The sequence below is a fragment of the Chrysemys picta genome, chromosome 7 (genome assembly GCF_011386835.1).
Source record: "Chrysemys picta bellii isolate R12L10 chromosome 7, ASM1138683v2, whole genome shotgun sequence".
NCBI lineage: Eukaryota > Metazoa > Chordata > Testudines > Emydidae > Chrysemys > Chrysemys picta.
Genome location: NC_088797.1, coordinates 95570686 through 95595982, shown reverse-complemented (window position 1 = coordinate 95595982; position 25297 = coordinate 95570686). Strand labels below are relative to the sequence as shown.

The 25297-nt window shown below is 46.0% G+C and overlaps 1 protein-coding gene across 4 annotated transcripts in view; it reads left to right on the top strand.

Annotated features, from left to right (window-relative positions):
* Positions 1 to 25297, top strand: part of HTR7 (5-hydroxytryptamine receptor 7) — a 60514-nt gene that overhangs the window by 19173 nt on the left and 16044 nt on the right. The window lies entirely within an intron of this gene.

Genomic DNA, 25297 nt, shown 5'->3' with positions numbered 1-25297 from the left:
TTGGCATAAAAAAATCACCTCCATGAGCAGCATAAGCTATATCAGTGGGAGAAGCTCTCCTGCCACCATAGTACTGCGCACACGAATGCTTATGCCAGTGTAACTTATGTCGCTCAGTGGGGTAGAATATTCACACCCCTGAGCAACATAAGTTTTGCCGACTGGCTGTAGTGATGGGCTATGTTTACACTACAGCCTTAGACTACATTGAATGTGGCCCTTCCTACTATTAACAGTACCCAGGAGAAGGGCTACACACCGAAGTCATTTAGGTTATATAGGTGTAAGTGAAGGGAGAACTACGTGTAAGCATATTGCACGTGAACACAGGGCCGCCCAGGGGATTGAGGGGGCCTGGGGTCTTCGGCGGCGGGTCCCGGGGCGGAAGGACTCCCCGCCGCGGGTTTTCAGGGCACTTTGGCAGGGGTCCCGGAGCGGAAGGACGCCCCGCCGCCGAATTGCCGCCGAAGACCGGAGCGGAAGAAGCTCCGGGGGCCCGGGGCCCACAAGAGTTTTCCGGGGCCCCCGGAGTGAGTGAAGGACCCTGCTCTAGGGGCACTGAAAAACTCTTGTGGGGGTCCCTGCAGGTCCCAGGGCCTGGGGCAAATTGCCCCACTTGCCCCCCCCCCGGGCGGCCCTGAGTGAACAGCTGTGTAAAAGTAATAAGTGATAGGGAAATAAAGTGAGGTTTGCTTCAGAGATGCCATGGAGGTGGTAGGTACATGCTTATGTTGGTACTGAAAATTATCTGATCAAGTATGACCTTACCTTTGCAGCATTCTGCACCACATCTGTAGCATGAAAGAGGACCTCCCTGCCTCCTCCCCTACCGTCATCAAAACATCAGTGGGAGAATAAATAAAATAAGATCTGTAAATGGAAAAAAAAGTTGCTTAACTGAGCTACAGAGGAGGAGGAGATGGCTTATAATCTTCTCATCAGTTCCCAGTGAAGGATTTTACAATTGAAAGTACTGTAGGTAAATAGTGGTTGGAAGGTCTTAAATTGCTGCTGCACAGGCAGCCTGACATCTTAAAACTGTCATTTTTCCTCCCTCAATGCCTCTCTTCCCTCCCGCCCATTGCTCTTTATTTCTTTCTCGGATTAATATTCCCCCACTCCACTGGTTTATTATAACATGTAGGGATTTGTTATTGCTGTTGTAATTCAGTGGTTGGTCCTGGTTGAGTTAGGAGCTGACTTGCAGTTGTAACAGCATAGAATATCAGAGTTGGAAGGGATCTCAGGAGGTCATCTAGTCCAACCCCCTGCTCAAAGCAGGACCAATCCCCGACAGATTTTTGCCCCTAAATGGCCCCCTCAAGGATTGAACTCATAACCCTGGGTTTAGCAGGCCAATGCTCAAACCACTGAGCTATCCCCCCCAAAAAGGCTTAAAGCTGATCACAGAAACTTCAGCTGAACCACATTCCACTTGGACATGTTTTGACATTTTCAGAATGAAATATTTCAACATCTTGTTTTGAAAAGACAATGTAATACTTTTTATTTTAATATAACAAGTCAAAATTGAAATAAAACATCTAAATCAACCTGAAGCAAAAGTTTGTTTGAATTTTCTAGGGGAAATTTTCAGTTTTTGCTCATATTTGGAACAAAGCCAATTTTTAAAAATCCACCATGAAACAGAGCTTCTGTCCTCTGCACTCTGACAAACCCAATCAGAATATGCCTTTGGTTAAAGTATGTATCTACACTTCAAGCTGGAGCTGTAATTTCCAGCTCCAGGAGACATACAGAGCTAGTGCACTTTCTTGAGTGGGGCCCATGGCTATGTCTATGTGCTGGGGTGTGATTCCCAATTTGCATAGGCAAACTCTCCTTGAGCTAGCACACTAACAATAGTAGTGTAGCTGCAGTAGCATGGACACAGTGAGCAGAATCACAGGCTAGCTGCCCCAAGTACATACCTTCCCGGACCCTATGGATACGTACTTGGGGTGGCCAGCCTGTATTGCTGCTTGCCGCTGCCTCTGCTACCACAGCTGTACAGTGGGGCTTCAGGCTCGGTGCTTCTCCCTGCTATTATAATTCAATTAATAACAACACCTTTAAAACAAAGGTATGGAAACAGATATACCCTATCACTGCTGCCGTCTTCCCCTCCTTCCCACAACCAGGGAGGGGCCGTCGTTCACTTTTGAAAGAAGAGAGATTTTCTAATTTTGAAAGTGAGGCTGTGACTCATATCCCAGCTCCCCTCTCTGCAGCCCAGGAACTACTACTTCTTTTGTGTGCCAAGGTAGATGATTAGCAACGTTTGAAGAACCAAGTCCAGATTAGTGAGCCAGTGGGTAGCTTCAGGAGTGATTTGGAGATGCCACTGGCAAATGACCGAAGCGGACATGGATTTATAACGTGGTCCATAGTTTGCAACTAATGTCCACATTGACAAGATGCATTGTCTCATCTTCCAAAGGTGTAAGAAATGACAGCATCTGTCATGCAGTGTTCTAAAACGATTCAGCGTATGCCGTTGTTTCCTGAGTAGGTTGAAGCCTGGAAGTTCATTGATAAGGTGTTTGTCTGGGACATTTGCATTATCCCAGAATACTTTTCAGTGTGCCCCAAGACTGAATAAGGACAATTTAAGAGCCTTAGCCTGATCCCGAAGAGACTTGTGAGATTTCAGATGTGTCTTTAGAACCTTCTGGAAGTCCTCATGAATTGGTAAGTTCAGGTTGGCCATGGTTTGATTGTACGCATGAGCTGTGTGTCTCTCTGGATCGTGAGAGTGGGGCTGGGGGTGGAGAGAGTCTATGTGCCAGAGTGGACAACCTTTGAACAGGAACCACCAGTGGGTATGAGGCTTTCAAAGGCTTTGCCTCCCTTATAGGGAAGGACCCTCAACTATGCTCCTCCAGCCTTCACTGCCATCTTCTGTTCAGGTGGACATTTTACAGCTGTAACTCTCACACACTACTCATTAGTAATACTATTGCCTGCCTCTCCCCCAAAGCAGGAAAGGGAACACACACACAGTTGCCTGATGCCATTGATACCCCTGTTTTCTTGTACTCAACCCTACCTAGTATTATTGTTACTATTATAATTATTTTCACTGTTATGCCACAATGCTTCCAGCACATCCATGACTACAGGAACAGACTATTCCAGCTCTGTCCATCCCTGGGACTCAGCTAGGTCATATTACCAAAAGGGGTCCAACAGGTACGTCTTGCTCATGGAATTTGGCGAACCAGACAACCTTTCCTCTATTCAGAGCATCCCATGACACAACACACTACTTCACCTATCACAATCCAAATAGGGAGGAACTGTCCAAGAAGACAGCAGAGTAGATATAAGAAACTGGCTACCAGACATCTACTACCTATCCACTACACAGGACCATTATCTAGGTAAGGGCCCAAAAAAGGCAGCACAAAGCTACCTGAACTAAAACAGATGCTGATCAAGACAGACCTTTTGCCATCAAACAATACATGACATTCTCAGTGATGAGGAATCTGATATAGTATGTATCACAGAAACCTACTTGATGACACCACAAGTCCTGTGCCAGGCCCACCTTGTCTACCAGGATACTCTGCTCATCCCAGACCCCGTTTTGTCCCCTAGATGACCATTTTAGGCTGTCATGTGGCATAAAGCAGCTGCAGTGAAAAGGAAAATCAAGCCCCTTGTTTCTGTTTCAGATCCATGACAAAACTTTGCCTCTTTCTTCATGACTATGTAGTTTTCTGAATAGTCTCTTGGGAGGGACTTTGTCAACTTACTTGGGCTTTCAAAAAGCCTTTATGTCAGCTGGTTTCCCTGTATCTGCTGTTTTGATGACATGGTCAAATCTTTTTAATAGGTTAGCGAGGCATTTTCCCCCTCCTCCCTGCAACAAGTACAGCAGCCAGCTCTTCATACTACAGGGGACGCTGAGCACCCTAGAAGGGGGCCAGGTCTTTGCTCCTCAAGCTAGGACGCAACTAGCCATCACCTTCAGCCCCCAACTAAAACCTCTCCAGTGCATCATCAAAGATTTACAACCTATCCTGAAAGATGATCACTCACTCTCACAGATCTTGGGAGACAGACCAGTCCTCGCTTATAGACAGCCCCCTAACCTGAAGCAAATACTCACCAGCAACCACACACCACACAACAAAAACACTAACCAAGGAACCTATCCTTGCAACAAAGTTTTTTTCCTGCTGATAATAGGTCATCTTAATTAATTAGCCTCTTAGAGCTGGTATGGCATCTCCTCTGTATATATATATACACACTCTTATTATATGTTCCATTCTATGCATCCGATGACGTGGGCTGTAGCCCACGAAAGCTTATGCTCAAATAAATTTGTTAGTCTCTAAGGTGCCACAAGTACTCCTGTTCTCCTCCCAACAGGGACAGAGCAGCAGCAGCAGGAACCAGTTCCAACCAGCTGCATCAGCCTTTAGGAAATTCCAACTAGTACAGACAGCTGCAGCACATCTCAGCAACATCTCAGGCAGGGCCGGCTCTAGGCATCAGCAAAACAAGCTGGTGCTTGGGGCGGCACATTTTTAGGGGCGGCATTCTGGCGCGGGCCATGCCGCCCCTAAAAATGTGCCTCGGCTGCCCTAACTCACCTCCGCTGCTGCCGCTTGCGCACTGCTGCTCGCCCTCCCTCCCAGGCTCTCAAACCCGGGAGGGAGGGGGAGACCCCGAGCGGCCGCGGTGCGCGAAACAGCTGATTCACGCGCCGTGGCCGCTCGGGATCTCCCCCTCCCTCCCGGATTTGAGAGCCTGGGAGGGAGGGGGAGCAACGGTGTGCGAATCAGCTGTTTCGTGTGCTGCGGCCGCTCGGGATCTCCCCCTCCCTCCTAGGCTTGAGAGCCTGGGGGGAGGAGGCAGGGCTGGGGATTTGGGGAAGGGGCGGAGTTGAGGCGGGGCCGGGGGTGGGGTAAGAAAAAAACGGGTGGGGGGGAGGGCGGCCAAAATTGTTTTTGCTTGGGGCGGCAAAAATCCTAGAGCCGGCCCTGATCTCAGGAGTACATCAGACTTGTTCTCTGCTCCCTACACTGGCTTCCCATTGCATATCGAGTCAAGATCTCCATCCTTATCTTTAAGTTGCTCAATGGCCTTGGCCTCACATATCTAAAAGATCACTTAAAGCTCTGGGACGAAGACCATGGCTGACAACTGTGCATCTCAGGCATGATGGATCTCTACCATCAGGGTACAGGTCATCTGTGCAGGAGACAGAATTTTTGTGGGGGTTCAGTCAGACTGTGCAATGAACTCCCCCAGGATGCTGAAGTGTTATGTCTGGAGGCTAAGAATTGAGCAGGGAGGGGTGACAGGCAAATTGGGCTGACAGGAAAAGAGAAAATAAAGGCAAAAGTGAGCTGGACTGGGAAAGCACATCTGCCAAGATTGGGGTAAAAATGAATGAGATTTCAGAAATTATGTGAGAGATGATAAAGATCAAATGGAAACACACTGCAGTACCTTTATTCTCAGGAGATTATAAATTGCCTTAGAATGAAAGCAGAATGAATGTCTCTAAAGGAAGTGGAACGGTAGGTCTGCAGACAGAAATGAAGAGGGAAACATACAGAGATAAAAAAAGAAGAAATATAAATAGAAATACAGGACCAGCAAGAGACTGAAATGAAAATGGAATGAAAGAGATAAAGGAAGAATGAAAAATTAGTTAAAGTGAAGCATATACAGAACATACAATGCAAAAAATATAAAGCAGTAACTGCTTTCAGAAAAGAGTAGAAGGAGGACTAGAATAAAAAGAATAGAAACAAATAGAAAATAACACAGAAAAACTGGGAAATGGAAGAGAGGGAAAGAACCATAAGAAAGCTGTAAATATGTGAAGAGAAATTTTATTTAGTATTAACATAAAATATTTATATTTATTGATTTATTTAAAAAAGTTTCTATCAGTAAAGGTTTAAATTTCTTTGGATTCTGTCAGAACTAACCAGAACCTCAAGATTGGATGTTGGGAATAAAGAGTCGGAACTTTGTCAGTCTCTCTCAGTTTTGGTGCTTGCATATTACTAACAAATCTACCCCACTTCTGGCACTGGGAGTAAGCGATTTTTCTGGGAATAAACTCCCCTTTGTTTTCAAAAGGAAAGATGCTTAGGCTCCATTTGCAATCTAGAAGAATAAATGAAAATGTTCACCTTGGTACAGAGAATCACAATTGTTGACAAATATTTAATTTTCTCCATGCTTCACAATGAAAAATTATCACTTACTATTTTAGCATGAGACTAGTAAAGACTTGTACATAAAGTGCACAATATATAAAGTCTAAACTGCTATACGTGGTGAATAATGAGCTATAACACTTTTTGTAGTAAAACTAAGCACTTTCATGACATCTGACATTTAGCAGGAAGAAAAATTAAAGGATTAGGATAAGTAATGTAATTAGGGTACAGAATTAGGCCGGTACTGTAGAGTTGGGATTTTCACAGACTACCTCTAATTCACTACTAAAAAAAGATTGTTTAACTACAGGGAATATGAAATCAGAAAGTTTTAGCTTTAGCAATGAGTACAGTACTCTGATTTTGGCTAAAGAACCAACCTTACTAGCCTGACATTGCAAACATTTACCAATATTTAGTCTGAGTTTTTAAAGTCATGCAGTACCTACAGGAAGGAGAGTAGAATTTCATTCTTTACTTCCTTTGGTTCCACATTATTCTCTTCCTCTTCCGCCATGAGCGGACAGGGTAGTTATGTGGTTCTCTGTTACTATGTGCATGTACAGCAGCTAGTACAGGGGTGGGCAAACTACCACCCAGGGGCCGCATCTGGCCCTCCGGACGTTTTAATCTGGCCCTCGAGCTCCCAATGGGGAGCGGGTTCAGGGGCTTGCCCCACTTTGGCACTCCAGCCAGGGAGCGGGGTCAGGGGCTTGCCACGTAGGAGCCAGAGGGGGGACATGCTGCTGCTTCTGGAAACTGCTTGAGGTAAGCGCCTGCACCCCTGACCCCCTCCCACCCTCCAAACCCCTCGGTCCCAGCCTGGAGCACCTTCCTGTACCCCCAACCCCTCATCCCCAGCCCAGAGCTCCCTCCCGGACCCTGAACTCCTCATTTCTGGCCCCACCGCAGCCCCCGCGCCCCAACCCCCAATATCGTGAGCATTCATGGCCCGCCATACAATTTCCATACCCAGATTTGGCCCTCGGGCCCAAAAGTTTGCCCACCCCTGATCTAGTATAACAGGCCTCAGTTTTGATCAAGGCCCTTAGTTGCTACTGTAATAGAATCGAAATACTAAATAGATTTCGTGGTCACTTTTACATTATTAGTTATGTGTTATTTAAGTAGTGGAGCATTACAATTAAATAAAATATATTAATGAAGAGGCAAAAATTGTTCTAGACATCAAATATAGGTCATGTAGTAGGGAGAAGGTTTGTAAATGCTTGACAGCTTCTAAGAATCTCTGCTAAGTTTTGTTATGTCCTAGTCCTATACTTGTCTTGATACTGCATTGAATTCAATAGAAAATTAACGATGGATTATTAAGAGATCATGGCAGCTCTGCAGATGGGGTGAACGAACCACAGCACAACATTAAAGACAACCAAGCCCTTAAGTTAGCATCATTCTTTAAAATAATTTATTCTGGTCTGTGAACAGATTTGAAAGGCCCAAATATGGTGAGATGGATATCTAATTCCTGACACATTACAAAAGGAAGTATATCAAGTTTTGTTATTCTTAGAAAGGATTAAAAATAAATAAAGGCAAACATTTATATTAATCCTTTAAAATATAACAAAAGCTGAGGTCTTGGAACTAAACACAAGTGCAAGCAGGGCTGGCCTTACCATGAGGCGAACTCAGACGGCCACCTCAGGTGCCAGACAGTGCGGGGGGGCGCCACTAGGATCCAGAGTGTAGAAAATGGTGTCTGCTGCTGGTGCATATGTATTCTCTCTGCTCTAGATGCACAGAGATGGTGGAGTGCTGTGCTGGAGGAAGGAGGGCACAAGAGACATAACAGGCAGGCAGGAGAAAAGGTGAGAGGGAATAACAGAAAGCAGCAGGAGCTGCAGGGAGAGAGAGGAGGAGAAGCCTCTTATGTACCTCTCTAGCACTCCCAGGAGCTTGGACTGATTAACACCAGCTTCTCAGGGAACTTCCTGTTTCCTGCTGCTTCCCTGAACCCACTTGAGGAGAACAGGCAGTCAACTGAAGTAGTAAGAGCCAGTTAGGCCCTTAAGATGCTGATATCTTCCCTCACTCAGGCCATGCTACCAGCCTGCTTATTTGTCCCCTTCAACTGAGTGTTGAGAGCCACTATAGCTGGCACAGAACAGCAGTCATGAGTGAAAGAAGAAAACGCCCCTCTGGGGCAGCATTCAGAAAAAGAAAGAAAGCAAAGGAAGCTTTTCTATCTAAGCAGGAAGGAGCTCTCCTGAGATACATAGATACAAATGTTCACGCTGAGCCTTCCGGCCCCAGTGAGGATGTGAGTGGTGAAGAGATGTCTGATCTTCCAGTTAGTCAGAGTGCAGGTGACTTGGCAGCTACTGCAGCATTCATATCTCCATCTCAAATGGATGTAACCATGCACATTCCTGAAGAAAAGTGTAGATCAGAGAAGAGTGTGGTGGAGGCGCAAGAAACAGCTGCTGCTGAGTTTAGTTCCTTAAGTCTAGATGATCCAGGACTGTGGACCCACTTGAGCAGTAGCCTGAGGGAGTTCCTTGTACTGCATGGGCCACAGCAAGTGAAAAACTTCATGTTCCCCAAAGATAATGAAAATAGAAGTTTCCATCCAACATATTACTGGCGTGAAATCCCCAATGGTGACAAAGTGGAGAGGCCATGGCTTATGTACTCAAAAACCCAGAATGCTGCATACCATTTTTGTTGCAAACTCTTCCAGTCTAATGTTCCAGCCACATTGAGTTCTACAGGAACAAAGGACTCGAAAAATCTAGCTAGAAATCTGGCATGCCATGAAAAGGCAGCAAATCACCAGAGAGCATTCCATAGGTGGAAAGAGCTTGAGAGAAGACTAGGGTTAAAGGCCACCATAGCTGATCAGCATCAAGAGAAGATTGCATCAGAGTCTCTTTACTGGCAAAATGTTCTGACAAGGCTCATTGCCATTGTGAGAATGCTTGCTACCCAAAACCTAGCACTGCGTGGCACTTCAGATCAGCTGTATGTGCCAAACAATGGAAACTTCCTTAAAATTGTGGAGCTGATGGCTGAGTTTGATGCTGTACTCCAGGAGCATCTAAGAAGAGTCACCACCCAAGAAATGTACATACACCACTACCTTGGAAAAACAATTCAAAATGAGATCATATAGTTACTGGCAACAAAAGTCAAACAGAAGATTGTGGCAGATCTGAAGTCAGCAAAATATTACTCTGTTATTCTGGACTGCACACCTGACAGCCATACAGAACAAATGACTTTAACGGTGTGTTTTGTAACAACAATAGAACCTGCAGTGGTGACTGTCAGAAAGCATTGTCTAGAATTTATTGACATTGATGATACTACAGGAGCTGATATGACAAATGTGCTTCTTAAAAAGCTGGAAGATATGGGAATTGTGATAGCTGACTTGAGAGGTCAGGGCAACGATAATGGTGCAACATGAGAGGAAAGAACAGAGGAGTGCAGACACGGATGTGAGAGTTAAACCCTAGAGCTTTTTTTGTCCCATGCAGTTCTCATTCCTTGAACTTCGTGGTCAGTGATGCAGCATCAGCTTCTAGTGAGGCTGTTGAATTTTTTAATGTAATTCAAAGCATCTATGTATTTTTCTCTGCATCAGCTCATTGATGGCAAATTTTGAAGCAACATCTGGGAACATCCTCTCTGACACTGAAACCACTGAGTGCCACATGATGAGAAAGTTGAGTGGAGGCGATAAAGCCTATCAAACACCAAATTGGGAAGATAGATGATGCCATAGTTGCCATTATGGAGGATAGTGCTTTGACAGGAACTGTTCATGGGAGAACAGTGGCAGAGGAAAATGGAATCACCAGAAACATACATAACTTCAAATTTCTGTGCGGCTTAGTGTTTGAAGTAAATGTTGTAAGCAAGAGACTCCAAGGTGTTGACCTTGATATATCTGGAGCAATGGAACAACTGGGCAAAGCAAAGTCATACCTACAGTCTTATTGGTCAGATGAGGGATTTCAAAATGTTCTGAAGAGTGCACAGAAGTTGGCAGAGGAACTTCACACTGAAGCTATTTTCCCACCCATTCAAGAATACAAGCGTCATCTAAGAAGATATTTTGATTACAAGGCACAGGATAATCCCATAAGAGACCCCAAACAACAATTCAAAGTTGAATTCTTTAACCAGGTGCTAGATTGTGCAATACAGTCAGTTGAAGAATGTTTCATGCAGCTTGAGGAACACAGCAGTACATTTGGGATGTTGTATGATATTCCAAAACTCCTTGCTATACTTGAAGAAGACCTACACCAGCAATGCAGGACACTAGAGACAGTTTTGACACATGATGACATGCGCGATATTGACGCGAGTGATTTAGGTGATGAACTGAAAGCCCTTTCAAGATACATTTCAGCAGGATCAACTCCAAAGACTGTTCTGGAATATATGTGCACAAATAAGATGACCACCCTCTTTCCAAATGCTTTTGTTGCTCTGCGCATACTTCTAACACTTCCTGTAACAGTTGCCAGTGGAGAACGCAGCTTCTCCAACCTGAAGTTAATAAAAACACATCTACGCTCCACAATGACACAGGAGAGGCTGGTCGGCCTTGCAACCATCTCAATAGAGCATGAGCTGGTCCAGACTGTGGACCTTCCGTGCCTTCTTTGCAACCAAGAAGGCACGGAAAGCACCACTTTGATTATTCAAACAGATAAAAATGCCAGTGTTTACTATGCAGACAAGAAAAGTAACATTTGCTGTTCAGGCATTTGAAAGTTAAGTGTTACTTAAAATTTTTGAACAAGGCATTTTAAGTTGTTAGTTTTCCTTTATTGGAGTAGGTAGCAGAGCAGTAACATGAGAGGAGTAAAAAAAAAAAAAGGTCTCAGAATTGAGACCTTTCAAAGTTTTGGCCCAAGCGAGGGGACATGGGGGCGTCATTTGAGCTCCCCGCCTCAGGTGCCAAAATGTTGTGGGCTGGCCCTGATGGCAAGCCAAACCCTATTCAAGATTTAAGTAGTAACTAAACAAAATGTGTGGATTCCAAGTAGTATTTGTCTTCTGCAGTTTTTCCATTTTTACTCCATACTCATCCATTCATCCTCATGAAAGAAAAGCCTTGACAACTGTGGTTGGATGTTGAGTCAACGGCTTCTGTTACACACATGGAACTGTCATATGCTTCAAGCACAAATGCAGGGATATTCAGAGAGATGTAGTGAGAAAGTTCTGAAAAGCCTGCCACATCTGTGATAGATGGGTGTCTACAGGCACTCACTCCTGTACTGCTGTAGATGAAATAGCCTCCGCACCATTTTATGGTTTCAAGGACTCAAAGATCTCCATACTGACCATAAATACTACATAGTTTATTATTTGTATTATAGAAGCACCTAGAGACCCCAATTGAGATCAAGGCCCTGTTGCACTAGTTGCTGAACAAGCACATAGTGAGAGAGACAGTCCTTGGCCCAAACAACTTGCAATGTAAATAGACAAAAAGCAACAAAGGGTGGGAGGGGAAAAAGAGGCACAGAGAAGTAAAGTGACTTGCCCAAGTTTACATCCTGGGTCAGGTCCAGAACTCTGCTTTTGGGAGTGCCTGTCCAGTGCCCTATCCTCTAGATCATGCTGCTTTCTCTGTGCATGTTATAGCCCAAAGCACTTGCTGTAGCTTTCTGTATAGTTTAACACACTGTAGTAAGTGAGGTGGTTGTGTGATTTGTAGTTAATATGAAAGCACAGGGAATATATTAGCATTGTTGGATATAGACCATTTTCTATAGTCATTGTAGTGTATCAATGGTATATCAAAAAAGCCAAAATGTAAAAAATAATGTTCCCCAAGAACTGTAACCCACAGTGAAAATAAATATCCTTAACAATACGGTAAATATTACGAAAGAATATTAGGTCAAACTGAGCTGGAGTTTTACTAATAGTATTGAGTAAGGTCTCTTTTCTTTGTAAGTATCTTCTCTATTATTGTTATTCAGTAGAGACCTGATGTTTATTAATGGGTAAATGTGAAAAGTGGTGACCGAATGTTCAAGTTCACTAGTTATATTTGCTGAAAGCAATAACATGTGAAACAGTTTTACTGTCAGTTCCAAGTTTGTCATTTATTTTTAGGAGAAAACATCCATAAATGGAAGAAACAATGAATGTTTATAATATTGCTGTAAAGAATCAGAGTCAGATGGTACATTCTTCTACTGCTGCTGGTATTGTGGCTTAACATTATGTGGTATTTAAATCTCTAGGTCAAGCGCCTAGGGAACTTATCTAGAGCAGCCAGCTTCTACAAGTGTGACTATCACTCTTCTCCTCATGGAGAAGCAGGCCTGCCAACAGGGCAGGGGCAAAGAGGGCAGTTGCCCAGGGGCCTAGGTGATTTAAAAGGGTCTGGGGGCCCCCGGCTGCCGCTGGCAATGCAGTAGGGCTAAGGCAGGCTTCCTGCCCAACCTCACTCCACTTGAATCCGGATTCCAGAAGTGGCTAATGTCCCTGCGGCCCCTGGGAGGGATGCAGGCGGTCTCCGTGCGCTACCCCCACCCCAAGCACCTACTCCGCAAATCCCATTGGCCAGGAACTGGGGCCAATGGGAGCTGCAGGGGCGGTGCCTGTGGGCAGCAGTCCGCAGAGACCCCCTGGGACCCACGCCTAGAAGCTGCTGCCAGAGGGGTGTGCTGGTCACTTTTGGGAGCCACCCAAGGTAAGCACCGACCCCCTGGTCCCCTCCTGCACCCCAACCCCCTGCCCCAGCCTAGAACCCACACCCAGCACCCAAACTCCCTCCTAGAGCCCAACACTGCACCCCGTCCTACACCCAAACTCCCTCCTAGAACCTGACCCCACACCTCCTCCTGCACCCGAACCCCCTGCTCTAGCCCAGAGCCCGCACCCAGCACCCAAACTTCCTCCTAGAGCCCAACCCCGCACCCCGTCCTACACCCAAACTTCCTCCTAGAGCCCAACCCCACACCCCGTCCTACACCCAAACTCCCTCCTAGAGCCCAACCCCACACCCCCTCCCGCACACAATCTCCCTCCAAGAGTCTGCACCCCTCCAGCACCCAAACTCCTTCCCAGAGCCCACACCCCTCCCACACCCAAACTCCCTCCCAGAACCCGCACCCCAACCCCCCTGCCCCAGCCTGGTGAAAGTGAGTGAGGGTCGGGGAGAGTGAGCAACGGAGGGAGGGGGGATGGAGTGAGCAGGGGGCGGGGCCTCGGAGAAGGGGCAGGACATGGGCATGATCTCAGGAAAGGGATGTGGCAGGGGAAAGGGCAAGGGTCTTTGGGTTTGCGCGATTAGACAGTTGGCAACCCTACCGGGCGGGCATGTGGAAGCCCTGGCCATGCCGGCAGCTCTCTGGGCACCAGCAGCACAGCCGACAGCTCTCTGGGCACCAGCCAGCACAGGTGCAGCACCGCCCAAATGTCAGGTGGACCGCGACGGCAGCTTGTGTGTGCGTGGGGGCCCATTGACTATTCTGCCCTGGGGCCCAGAATTGCTGTCGGCAGGCCTGTGGAGAAGGGAGCTGTCTTTTTTAAAGTCTGGTGCCACATTGTAGGGTCTAGTTCACTACAGATTCTAGTCCCCATCACACTTTTGGGGGCTGTTACATCATAATAAATTACTGGGATTATTTGTTTTCGTAGCCACCCTGCAGGCTTGCTGTCAATTCCAGTCTGTCTCACTTTTCTATGTACCTCAACAGCCCTTATCGATTTTGGAAAAGAAAGAGAATACCGTTTATTTGATAGGTTCCATTGCTAGTAGTGTGAATATATTCAACAGGGGGTGGGATAGCTCAGTGGTTTGAGCATTGGCCTGCTAAACCCAGGGTTATGAGTTCAATCCTTGAGGGAGCCATTTAGGGACCTGGGGCAAAAATCTGTCTGGGGATTGGTCCTGCTTTGAGCAGGGGGTTAGACTAGATGACCTCCTAAATTCCCTGCCAACCCTGATATTCTATGAACAGTATGTAAATAGGCCAAATTCAATGTGGGTTTATGCCTGCTGGGACTCTGTGATTAGTGGGCTTGCATAGGGTGTTAATTTTAAATGTAACCCACTAGGGCCAGTAATTAAGATAATGGTATGAGATCAATACTTATGATTTTGTGTTCTTATATATATATATAAGACATTGCTTAGAGGCCCCAGTTTAGTTGAAACTTCATTGTGCTTGGCACTGCATGTATGCATAACAAGCGACAGATTGTAAGCCCCTTCCCTGAAGAGCTAAGTAGACAAGACAAAGAGTGTGGAAAAGGGAATATTATTAGCCTAATTTTTCAGGTTGGAACTCAGGCTCAGAGATTTGCCCAAGATAACATAGGATGTCTTTGGTAGAGCCAAAAAATGAATCCCAATCTCCTGAGTCTCAGCCCAGTACCTTAAAGATCATCCTTCCTCTTCCTTATAGTAAGGATTCTGAGAAACCAATAATCCGACAGGAAGTTTGGACAATGCAACCTCTTTGCTTCCATGTCAGCAAGGCCTCAAGAGGTTACAGACTCCTTGGATGCTGCTTTTGTCCAAACAGTATCTGAAAGCAATTGCTTCCTATCAGGAGCACCATTTCAGATTGGGGAGGCACAACTCCAGGCTGGTGAGGGGAGAGGACCAAGCGGCAGGGGGAGGGGTCGCTCCCAGCCTGTGGTACGAAACTCCGGGAGAGGCAGGGGGCTGGTGCCCCCTGCCCTCTCTAAATGGCACTGCTCCTTCCTACTCAGTAATTTTTGGAAGGTAATAATAATAATAATGACCGTATTAGAGAACCTACTTTCTGCTACTCAATAGTGATACAATAGTTCAGAAAGGCATGAGTTTTTGTTAAACCATTCTGTAATCTCCAGCATATTATACAGTGGCAATGATTAACGTTATATTAAGGTTGTATCTAAATTTTCAAGGTTAATGGAATTTATGCACTCAGATAAGAGATGTGAAGGCTACTTGATTTATGCCTGTTTAGTTTTTCCAGCCCATTACATTTAACAGAAGTAGATAGGGTAGAAAGGAAACCAGTGTGTTTTTATGTAAATTAGTTCATTTTAATTTCTAATAGAATACATTGTGGGACTCAGCTTTACACTGACACCACATTTTACTAATGCATTTTAATTCATATGGATATATATTTGCTTACATTAACTTTTTTGGTTACATTTGGATGTGTTACATTGCAGCACTGGGCATTCCTAAAACCAACATGTATAATGCACAAATTTGTCTTTCACTGAAACTTAGTTTAATCCCTCAAGCTATATACCCTTGGCCCTCATCATCATAGCCTGATTGTTTTCCATGATAAAGTTGGACATATATAGTATGAAATAGTTGGACATATATAGTACTATGCATCCCAGGAACACGTGTCTGCTGCTATTGCTCATGCCCTTCAGATACGAAACTCTCAAAGGACCATATCCTGTGTTGATTTCTGTAAAGCTATGTCTGCCTGACAATATTCTGTAATGTCCTGAGTGAACTTTATTGAATTAAGTTAAACCTTGTTGAAGTAGTTTTAATACCTTTGGGATCCATTGTATTTAAAATGCAGTTCTCTGTGTGTTATTGTGGAATTGCATGTGTATATCTTCTATAAGAGATTAATACAATCGCTGGAAGGTATTAGGAACTTCAAAGGGCTTTTTTTTTTTAATAATACTCATGAAGTGGATTTCCTAGGAAAGTGCCTGGGGGCAAGGGGAATGCAAATGACTCTCTTCGCATCCACATTTTTGAAGCTAGGTCCTCCCTGGGGAAGAAAAACCCATTGTATACTAATTACCTGCTCCTGGAAACTCCAGATCAAAGACCCCTGAACTGTATAAAGGGTGGACAAAATGGCCTGGTCTACACTACGGGTTTAGGTCGACTTTAGCAGCGTTAAATCGAATTAAGCCTCGACACGTCCACACGACGAAGCCCTTTCTTTCGACTTAAAGGGTCCTTTAAACCGGTTTCTTTACACCACCTCCGACGAGGGGATTAGCGATAAAACCGGCCTTTGCGGGTCGGAATTGGGGTAGTGTGGACGGAATTCGACGTTATTGGCCTCCGGGAGCTATCCCACAGTGCTTCATTGTGACCTCTCTGGACAGCACTCTCAACTCAGATGCACTGACCAGGTAGACAGGAAAAGACCCGCGAAGGTTTGAATTTCATTTCCTGTTTGCTCAGCGTGGAGAGCACAGGTGACCACGCAGATCTCATCAGCACAGGTAACCGTGATGGAGTCCCAGGATCGCAAAAGAGCTCCAGCATGGACCAAACGGGAGGTACGGGATCTGCTCGCCATATGGGGAGATGAAGCAGTGATAGCTGAACTCCGTAGCAGTAAAAGAAATGGAAAAGTATTAGAAAAGATTTCCAAGGCCATGAAGGACCGAGGCCATAACAGGGACACACAGCAGTGCCGCGTGAAAATTAAGGAGCTACGGCAAGCTTACCACAAAGCCAGAGAAGCAAACTGAAGGTCCGGGGCAGAGCCGCAAACTTGCCGCTACTATGCGGAGCTGCATGCGATCCTAGGGGGTGCAGCCACCACTATCCCAACCGTGTGCTATGACTCTCTCACTGGAGAAACACACAGGGAAGACGGTTCGGGGAACGAGGAAGATGAGGATGGAGGTACTGTAGGTAGCTCACAGCAGCAAGGAAGCGGAGAAACCAGTTTCCCCAACAGCCAGGATATGTTTGTGACCCTGGACCTGGAACCAGTAACCCCCGAACTCACCCAAGACCCTCAGGGCACACAGGAGACCTCTGGTGAGTGTACCTTTGTAAATATTTGTAAACATTACACAAAAAAAGCAAGCGTGTTTAATGATTAATTTGCCCTGGCAATCGCGGCCAGTACATCTACTGGAAAAGTCTGTTAACGTGTATGGGGATGGAGCGGAAATCCTCCAGGGACATCTCCAGAAAGCTCTCCTTTATGTACTCCCAAAGCGTTTGCAAAAGGTTTCTGGGGAGGGCTGCCTTTTCCCGTCCGCCATGGTAGGACACTTTACCACGCCAGGCCAGTAGCACGTAGTCTGGAATCATTGCATAACAAAGCATGGCAGCGTATGGTCCCGGTGTTTGCTGGCATGCAGACAACATCCATTCCTTATCTCTCTTTGTTATCCTCAGGAGAGTGATATCATTCACGGTCACCTGGTTGAAATGGGGTGATTTTATTAAGGGGACATTCAGAGGCGCCCGTTCCTGCTCTTCTGAACAGAAATGTTCCCCGCTGTTAACCACGCGGTGGAGGGGAGGGGTGAAGTGATCATCCCGGAGAATCGTGTGTGTGTGTGGGGGGGTGGTTTACTTGTGTTTGTGCTGCATGTTAACCGGGAAACCGCAGCCCCTCCTTTTACATTGAAAACCCATTTTAAATGGACAACCCAATTCATCCTTGATATGGGAAATGCGCTGCTGTTTGCAACCTTTCCCGCATGTTAAGAAGGTTAAAAAAGCCAAAACACTGTGGCCTACCATGGCTGCCTGCAAGCCGAAATATGCGACCTTGTAATGAAAGAGTGTACCCATTGTTCTCTAAAATGTGTCTTTTTTAACCACCTCTTCCTTCTCCTCCACCAGCTGCAAATGTTTCTCCTTCGCAGAGGCAAGTGAACATTAGAAAGAGAAAACGTAGGACGAGGGACGATATGTTCACGGAGCTGCAGATGTCCTCCCACGCTGATAGAGCACAGCAGAATGCGTGGAGGCAGTCAATGTCGGAGATGAGAAAAGCCCAATATGAACGAGAGGAGAGGTGGCGGGCTGAATGGCGGGATGAAAAGAGCAAGTGGCGGGCTGAAGACGATAGGTGGCGTCAGCTTGCAGACAGACGGCAAGAGTCAATGCTCCGTCTGCTGGAGCATCAAACTGATATGCTCGAGCGTATGGTTGAGCTGCAGGAAAGGCAGCAGGAGCAGAGACCGCCGCTACAGCCCCTGTGTAACCAACAGCCCTCCTCCCCAAGTTCCATAGCCTCCTCACCAAGACGCCCAAGAACACGGTGGGGGGGCCTCCGTCCACCCAGTCACTCCACCCCAGATGATCGCCCAAGCATCAGAAGGCTGGCCTTCAATAAGAGTTAAAGTTTTAAAATGCAGTGTGTCCTTTTCCATCCCTCCTCCCCCACCCATCCCAGGCTACCTTGGCAATTATCCCCCTACTTCTGTGAGGAACTAATAAAGAATGCATGAATGTGAAAAAACAATGACTTTATTGCCTCTGCAAACGGGAGGGGAGGGTGGGGTGGTTGGTTTACAGGGAAGTAGAGTGAACCGGGTCGGGGGAGGGGGGTTGGAGGGTTCATCAAGGAGAAACAAACAGAAGTTTCACACAGTAGCCTGGCCAGTCACAAAACTCGTTTTCAAAGCTTCTCTGATGCGCACCGCGCCCTGCTGTGCTCCTCTAACCGCCCTGGTGTCTGGCTGCGCGTAATCAGCGGCCAGGCGAGTTGCCTCAACCTCCCACCCCGCCATAAAGGTCTCCCCCTTACTCTCACAGATATTGTGGAGCGCACAGCAAGCAGCAATAACAATGGGGATATTCTTTTCGCTGAGGTCTGAGCGAGTCAGTAAGCTGCGCCAGCGTGCTTTTAAACGTCCAAATGCACATTCCACCACCATTCGGCACTTGCTCAGCCTGTAGTTGAACAGGTCCTGACTACTGTCCAGGCTGCCTGTGTACGGCTTCATGAGCCATGGCATTAAGGGGTAGGCTGGGTCCCCAAGGATCACAATAGGCATTTCAACATCCCCAACGGTTACTTTCTGGTCCGGGAAGAAAGTCCCTTCCTCCAGCTTTCGAAACAGAGCAGAGTTCCTGAAGACGCGAGCATCATGTACCTTTCCCGGCCATCCCACGTTGATGTTGGTGAAACGTCCCTTGTGATCCACCAGGGCTTGCAGCAGCATTGAAAAGTACCCCTTGCGGTTTACGTAGTCGGTGGCTTGGTGCTCCGGTGACAAGATAGGGATATGGGTTCCGTCTATGGCCCCGCCACAGTTTGGGAATCCCATTTCAGCAAAACCATCCACTATTGACTGCACGTTGCCCAGAGTCACTACCCTTGATATCACCAGGTCTTTCATTGCCCTGGCAAATTGGATCACAGCAGCCCCAACCGTAGATTTGCCCACTCCAAATTGATTCCCGACTGACCGGTAGCTGTCTGGCGTTGCAAGCTTCCACAGGGCTATCGCCACTCGCTTCTCAACTGTGAGGGCTGCTCTCATCTTGGTATCCTGGCGTTTCAGGGCAGGGGAAAGCAAGTCACAAAGTTCCATGAAAGTGCCCTTACGCATGCGAAAGTTTCGCAGCCACTGGGAATCGTCCCATACCTGCAGCACGATGCGGTCCCACCAGTCTGTGCTTGTTTCCCGGGCCCAGAATCGGCGTTCCACGGCATGAACCTGCCCCAGTGACACCATGATTTCCACATTGCTGGGGCCTGTGCCTTGTGAGAGGTCTATGTCCATGTCAATTTCCTCATCACTCTCTTCGCCGCGCTGCAATCGCCTCCTCGGGTGGTCCGGGTTTTGCCTTGGCATGTCCTGGCTCTGCATATACTCCAGGACAATGCGCGTGGTGTTCATAGTGCTCATAATTGCCGCGGTGATCTGAGCGGGCTCCATGATCCCAGTGCTAGCTATGGCGCCTGGTCAGAAAAAAGGCGCGAAAGTAGTATCTGATGGACCAGGAGAAGGAGGGAGGGCGGGAGGGAGGGAGGGAGGGCCGAGTGACGACATGGCGTACAGGTACAGGAACAGGGAATTAAAATCAAGAAAGGTGGCTGTGCATCAGGGAGAAACACAAACAACTGTCACACAGAATGGTCCCCCCAAAGATTAAACTGAAAACCCTGGGCTTAGCAGGCCGTTGATTTCACGGAGGAAGGGGAAGCAAATGAATACAGAACAAATCTATTTTTTACATCTTAAGCTGACAGCCGACGGTGCAGCATGAGTGATAGCCTCATATATATATACCATCGTCTGCCAAAAGGCAAGGGGCTGCTGCTGTGTAGCAATGCAGCCCCACGTCTGCCAGCCCCACGTCCGCCAGCACCCAGCATCGCCCTCGGCCTCTTCTGGGTGCTTAGCAGACAATACTGGGCAATTGGCAGAAAATAGTATATTACGATTGGTAGCCATCATCATCGAAACAGTAGCATGTCTGCCCAGGTGGCCATGATTGACAGCCACTCCAGTACGACGACGATGGGTACCAATCATAATATACCATCGCCTACCAAAGGGCAAGGGGCTGGTGCAATGCAGCCCTACGGCTGCCAGCCCCACGGCTATCACTCATGCTACACCGTCTACCACCAAAAGGCAGTTAGCAGCTGCTGCTGTGTAGCAATGCAGTCCCACGTCTGCCGGCACCCAGAGGACATATGGTGACGGTGAGCTCAGCTGAGCTGAGCGGGCTCCATGCTTGCCGTGGTATGTTGTCTGCACAGGTAACCCAGGTAAAAAGGCGCAAATCTATTGTCTGCCGTTGCTGTGACGGGGGGGGAGGGGCCTGACGACATGTACCCAGAACCGCCCGCGACACTGTTTTTGCATCATCCGGGCATTGGGATCTCAACCCAGAATTCCAAGGGGCGGCGGAGACTGCGGGAACTGTGGGATAGCTGTGGGATAGCTACCCATAGTGCAATGCTCTGGAAGTCGACGCTAGCCTCGTACTGTGGACGCGGTCCGCCGACTAGAGCACCTAGAGCATTTTATGTGGGGACACACACAATCGGCTGTATACAACCGGTTTCAATAAAACCGGCTTCTATAAATTCGAACTAATTTCGTAGTGTAGACATACCCACAGTGTTCTGACCATGCTTGTTCTGAACTGAAACTGTTATGAGATTGTCATCAGAAAGGAAACCCCTTGGGTGGGGCACTGAAGAGCTGCTCCTTCCAAAGCCCATGCTAGAGTTGGGTTAATCTCTGGCAAGCTTATTAGCATGCATGCAGCTTCTTAATATGCTTTCTCTGTAATGGTTTTTAGTTTAAGAATAAAATAGGCCTGCCTAGAAAGAACTGTATGGGAACTTAAAACTGTAGACAATCACTCTGCTAACCATCTAGGAAGAGAAAGCAAGCAGGTATGCTTGGGCAGCCTGTCTCTGCTGGGAATAAGACAGTGAAGGCAGGGAACTGTCCAGCCTGGAAATACTCTAGTCCAGGGGTCGGCAACCTTATCAGTTTAGTGTGATCTTTGCCTTTGCTTTTCCTTGCTGAGTTTTCCAATGTCTGGCACGTATTTGGATACTTTAAGATGCACACAGGCTTCTGAGTGATCAGTTGTTAACCCACTCCGAGGGGGACAGAAAACAGATTTCATGTGTGAAAATGCCTGTTCACACAGGTATGTGGATCCAAATGCTGAAAGCATTGTAAACGCAATTTTCTTCAAACAGTTAAATTTTACTGGCAGGGACGTCCAGCAGGTCAGAATAGAGGCCCCATGATCTCTCTCAGTAGCTTCAAGTGCAGATCTCCAAACTTTGATGCCCACAGTTCTGAGCTTTTTAACTGAATGAGCTGCGTTTCGAAATCTTCAACACCCATCCACTGAAATACAGACAAATCCAAGTCGCTTTCGTTGAACTTTTCAGGTTTAATTAGAAAAGAAAGCTTTGGGCCAAATTGCTGGAAATCTTGAAATCTGTCAGAAAATTCTGATTCCAGTTCTTGCATGTACATTCCAATCTCATTGACACTGACATTCCAACGTGTCGATAGCTCTTTTATGTGTTGGAAGTAGCGGAAAGTTGAAGTTCGAATACCCTGAGAAAAAACTGCTAGTTTTACAACAAATGTCTTCCAGGCTTCATAAAGATCCAGAACCGTTTGGCCTGCACCCTGGAGACAGAGGTTTAGTTCGTTTAGTTGAGTGGAGATGTCAGTTAGAAACATGAGCTTACACAGCCATTTGTCATCCAGTTCGGGGTAGTTTTGTCCTTTTTCCGACAAAAAGGCCTTGATTGCATCAAAACAGTTTACAAAGTGCACCAAAACCTTGCCACAACTTAGCCACCAAATGTTGCTGTGAAGTGAATGTCATTATAAGGACTGTCCATCTCTTCTAGCAGTGCTTGAAACTGTCTGTAAGTCAAAGCAGATTGAGCAACAAGGAAATTCACAATTTGCACCACTATATTCATCACATTATTAAACTCCAAATTAGAAATTTTAGCACACAGGTTTTCTTGATGGATGATACAGTGAAATTTGACTGTCGGGTGGCCAATTTGATGTTCAAGTAACTTTACAAATCCCTTCTGTTTTCCAACCATGGCATCAGCACCATCTGTTGTGTCACAAAATATTTTTCTGATGTCAAATCCTCGTTCTTCAAAATGGTTTACAAAACTTTCCACTCTATCTTCTCCCTTTGTTGTGCCATGCAGGGATTTTAGGCAACAAAGTTCCTCTTGGATTTCACCGGAAGCAATATTTTGCAACAACTGCCAAACATGGAACGTCGTTTATATCCACGCTCTCATCAATTGCAACGCTAAACACTGCTGTGTCTTTTAATGCAGTTGTCTGCTTTTTGTTAAGGTTTTCTGCCATTTCACTTATGCGCCTCTCAACTGTTCTGGCAGAGACAGGCAGTTCTTTTATTCTAGATACAATTGTATCTTTATTTGGCAAATCATTGAACAAAACCTCAGAATTTCTGAGAAAAACTTCTTTTATATATTCCCCACCTGTAAACGGCTTTCCGTTTTGTGCAATGCACTGTGCAATCTTGTAACTTCCTTCTGTGGCTTGATTTTTACTTACACTTAAGCATTTAAAAACATTGCTTTGCTTCTCATATTCTGCTACTGCCTTTTTGATCGATTCAGTCTTGTCTGCTTCGTCAAGAAAGGTTTTCTTGTACTTCATTTGAAAACTTGATGTGCGACAAACAACATTTTCAAAACAGAAAGCACAAACAGCATAGTCGTTCTTTTGAATGAATCCAAATGTCTGTCCAAGAAGGCTGAAATGAACAGATATCTAACTTTGCTTTCTTAGGAGCTGACATTTTGTCAAATGTACCCCTCAAATCACAGTGGGAAAAAAAATCGCGACAGATGGGACGCACAACATCAAACGCAGTGCACTGTTCCATGTGGCATGATAGTGATGTAAGCAGCAAATCAGGACTTAAAAATATCCCGGTGGTGCTGGAACAATTTTTAAAGTGGGGGTGCTGAGTTGCACCTCCTCTTGCCCCTGTCTGCACCCCTCACTGCCCCAGGCTGGAGTCAGTGGGCCACAGCTGGGGGTGGCTGCAGAGCGCCAGGCCGAGGCCAGGAGCTGAGCCCCGGACTGGCGTCCGGGACCCCAGGCCAGCAGCGGAGCCACCCGGACTGGTGGCTGGGACCCGGGGCCGGCAGACGGAACCCCAGCTGGCAGGGGGCCGTCGGACAGAACCGCAGGCCGGCAGCAGAGCCCCAAGGCTGGCGGCCAGGACCTGGGCAGTGTGAGTGCCACTGAAAATCAGCTCTCGTGCCGCCTTTGGCACGTGTGCCATAGGTTGCTGACCCCTGCTCTAGTCAGAACTCCACCCAAGAAAGGCAACAGCTGGAAGCCTGAGTGTGGGTGCCACTGCTGAACCACTGAATGGAAATACAGGTTCAGTTGCCCTGAACTGTGAAACTGCTTTACAAGTGACTTTTAATTAATGCTCAGTCATGCTAGTAATTTAACTCTTTTGGGATTAAATCCTGCTAGCCTCAACTAAGTATTCCCATTGGCTTCATTGTGAGTGTGAGCTGTTGTACCTCACCCATTTATAGTACCAACACAAACCTTAAAATGCTTCAGCTAATAAATAGACATTTTGAAGGCTCCTCGGTCAGGCACTTTCTGTCCTGTGACAATTGAACTCCAGACCTTTCCAGTATGAACTCTGATTTTTACATCTTGGAATGCCCTGGGGAACTTTCTGTTCATCACGGTGGCACAATCTCCAGTCAGTGATTTCACAGAATAGAATTCTCCATGACAGCTACAGCTTGTCTCCAGGACTCCAAGACTTAGCAGAAGATAATATTCTAATGCAAAAGGTGAGAGAGAATGAAAACAACAAAAATACTATAACTTTTATACTATCTATGTTACAATATGCGATCACTTATCATGGAGGTGCAATTCCAGCCAACCACAATAACCATTCTCAGCCCACTCCTGACCCAGACTTCAGAAGTACAGAATGATTTGACAAGAAGCTCACTGTAACTGGCCAGTCCAGGCTGTGAAGGATATGGCACAGTTACCAAAGTCTACCTTTCACACTCCTGTCATGCCAGTGATGCTTAACGTCAGTGATGTTGCTGAGTGATTGTTGCCACTGGATTCTTACTTAAAGAAGTAGCATTAGCCATAATTTGCTACCTTGCAATTAGGACACCAGTGTGGCACTTTACAGTAGTCTCACCATCCAAATGGAACTTGAGTCATAAAAGTTTCTTAGAATAAAATATTTGTATTCTAAGTTCAACAACTAACATTTAAGAAATATTTACAACATGGAAACCTGTCAGTAGACTGCATTTTATTCATAAACTCTATGACAAACCCTATTGTTTCTATAGCACTTATGTAATTTGTTTTCTTAGTCTTTTGTAATCCTAAATGTAATAACTTTTATCAGTTATAGCTAGATGCCTTTGTTCTCAAGCATTGTTGAATTGAAAGTTGTAATGTATTTTTATTTTGTTTAGTTAATAAACACTTGATGTGAGTGTTGAAGAAATGGCATTTCTTTCTAATTATGTAATCATAAAATGTATTATAATGTACTACTAAAATGATCGAATCATGGAATACAATTGCAAAGTCTGTTGGTTCTCTTGGAAGCACAAAGGTAAGAGTAAAACAATGTATCCTATCCAGTTTAGTGGCGTGGATCTATACACTTTATTTATAGAATACCTCTTGTACAATCACTTATATTGCTCTAAGCACAGTGATAAGTCAAAATGTGAAAGAGTAATTGCTTCTTTGGGTGAATTGTAGACTATGTACCAAGGGTTAAATTCCAGACGTTAGCTAAGTAAAAACCCAACTTTCAGAATCTTTTATAAAAAACTTTTGTAAGCAAAAAA